This window comes from Nyctereutes procyonoides, unplaced genomic scaffold, assembly GCF_905146905.1.
Source record: "Nyctereutes procyonoides isolate TBG_1078 unplaced genomic scaffold, NYPRO_anot_genome, whole genome shotgun sequence".
Lineage (NCBI taxonomy): Eukaryota > Metazoa > Chordata > Mammalia > Carnivora > Canidae > Nyctereutes > Nyctereutes procyonoides.
Window position 1 is genome coordinate 31,369,848 of NW_026575042.1, and position 2,901 is coordinate 31,372,748.

The window sequence follows — 2,901 nt, forward strand, 5'->3', positions numbered from 1 at the left end:
AATTAAAAACAGAATTTCCTCAAATATGCATAAACTCATGAATGAATAGTATACACTCACACAATGATGAGAATATATCTATGTGATGGAATATTATTTGGCAATAAAAAGGAAGTAAGTACTGATATATGCTGCGACATGAACTGTAAAAACACTATGTCAAGTAAAAGAAGCTACAAAGGCCATATATTTCATGACTCCATTTATAAAGAGGTCCAGAATAGGCAAATGTAGAGACAGAAAGTAGATTAGTAGTTGCCAAGGACTGGGAAATGCTAACGGGTATGGAGTTTCTGTTTGGAATGGTAAAAATGAATTCTGCTTCTGTTAGGAATGAAAAATGAAAAAAAAAGTGTGGATATAATGAAAATCATTACTATATATCCTTTAAATGGGTGATATGTGAATTATACCTCAATAAAGCTGTTGAAAAAAAAGCACAATAAAATCTAATTTCCCACAGTGCCTAACTGCTGCCCATGTGCTACAATTCTGGCCAGTAAGATGTTGGTGGAAATACACCATGGGAAAGTTAATAGTGTCATAAAAAGAACTCAGCTAACTCATGCCTTTTTGCCTTTTATCCTTTTGCCCTCTTACTAGGTCTAGGCCTTGGGGTGGGGAGGGCGCTGAGAGCAAAAGCATGCTGAAGATGGCAGAGCGGCAAAAACGGAGAAGACCAGGTAATAGATGATATCCTAGAATCACTATACCAGCCTGGTTTACCGCTCTCTGGATTTGTTATGGGAAAGAAACAAACGTGTATTTGGTTAAGTGATTACAGTTAGATTTCTATCACTTCTAGCCAAATCCAAACCTCATGATGCATTCCTATCAGCCTGTGCTTATTCTTGAAGCCAAGAAGACAAAAAGCAAAAAAGTAGTCTCAGAAAGGTGCAAAAAAGTTGATTCCAAATGTAACATTCAGGCACCAAGAAGTCAGCTTTAATCTCCTTTTTTTTTTAAGGGTAAATGGTTATTTTATTTTCAAACTATACATGTTTTCCCCAATCTTGATATATCCCTCATGGGAGTGCTTATCCCTCTCTAAAAATAAATCACTAAGGAGAAATGCTTTAGTTTTGAAATATGGGATAAACCAAGTAATAAACAAATGGCATATTATTATTTGCTCAAAAAATAATTTCAAATATCATTCTCATTTCTTTTTTTTTTTTAAGTAAGTCTCTAACACCTATTCTTTGAAAGGTTAGGAGACATTTCTTATTAAACCCTTAAAGAACAGTACTCAGAGAGCAAACAGAGGCCTGCAGATTCAGTTCACTTATATATAAAATATATATACATCCTTATGTAGGATGTTCGTGTGTTCTGAAGTTCAATGTTATCCTAAAATATTAAGCACAAAAATGAATGTAGGAACAAAAATTATTAGCTTAATAAGCAACCGTCTGGATTTTTCCTTTCTAGCTTCATATATTATATCACCTCCTTTTTATTATATGAAGTGATGAGCATGAGGGGCAGACCCGGAAAACATCCTACCACGAAAGTCAATGGATTGTTTCATTTGGGATAACTATTTTCATATAGAACTCCAAATAAAGTTGACCTTGTAGAAATGTGAAACAATATGCCATTGGGCTAATTATTCCTGTGACCAAAGAAAAAGCAGGAAAAATGAAGTGAAAGGTGGCCAAGGGATGGGGGGAATTCCTTTTAACCCCCAGTGGGGTGTGATATAGCCTTCCCTACCAGTCTCTTTATTTTATGCTTATTGGTTTGTATTACATAAAACTTAAACTCTTCGAAGTTGCATATAAATACCAAAATACCACATTGATAACATGAGTAGTTTAAATAAGAGATAATGCTTTTAAATAATCAGCAGACTTTTTAAAAACTTAATTGCTTGCATGCAAAAAGATATTTTTACTCAATTCATTAAATATTCAGCCCTGCCACATGTCAAGCACTAATTAAGCAAATAAGAGATTTAGACATGAGCGACATACAAATCGCTATCTTCAAGGAATGCACAGCCAAGTAGTAAAAATAAGCTTACATCTTACCTTTGAGTACAAACCCAGGAACAAGGCTGAAAAGTAACTACAAAGCCTGGAGGAACAGGATAAGGTGTCAGAGCAGTCTCCTGGGCGCCTGGGTAATCTGGAGTGGAGTGTGGCACTCTAAAAGCAGCACATGCAAAGGAAAGGACACATGAAATGGCACATTGCGTGCAGACAGGAAGCAGTGAGTTGGTGAAGAAGCAGGAGGTGAAATTGCAAAGAGTGGAGACTTCTAGACAGTTCAGAACTCTATCCCAAAGGCTTTGGGAAAATGCTCAAGAGGGTAAACAGGATAGTAGCTCTATGTTAGAAAAGCAGTACTCTGGCAGAGGCTGGCTGGGTGGGTAGGTGGGTTGGTTAAGGGCCAAAGCCTGTCCAGAAGTTATGGAGGTAATGGGGCAAAAGATTATGGTGGCAAGCAAGATGACCACCTTGGGTCTGAACTCAACAGGGGCTGGTTTTCATATAATGGAAACATTTAAAATCTGTGTACTACCTCCCTGTCCCTTCACATTTTTCCCCCCAATAAAAACATAGCCTTTACCACAAGCAAAGGGACTGGGGCTAGAGTAGAGAGTCTTTTACACTTTGTAAACCAAATGACAAGAAAAAAGTGTCCTATACCCCCAAAGGGATTTCTTCCCTTTACTGGATCATTCCAATTAGCCTTGGAAACGTTTTGCGGTGCTATATCTTCGCCTGGAAAACAAACATGCTCTCCTTCCAGTCCCCCAACCTACAGCCCCAAATACTTCTTTGATCTGTAGTTAACTGCTCCATTTCCCTTCGTCACAGAACTATTCAATAGCACTGACTACAATAAGGAAGGCCTCTTCTTTCCCACTTTGTATCATATTTCAGCTTGCTCCAA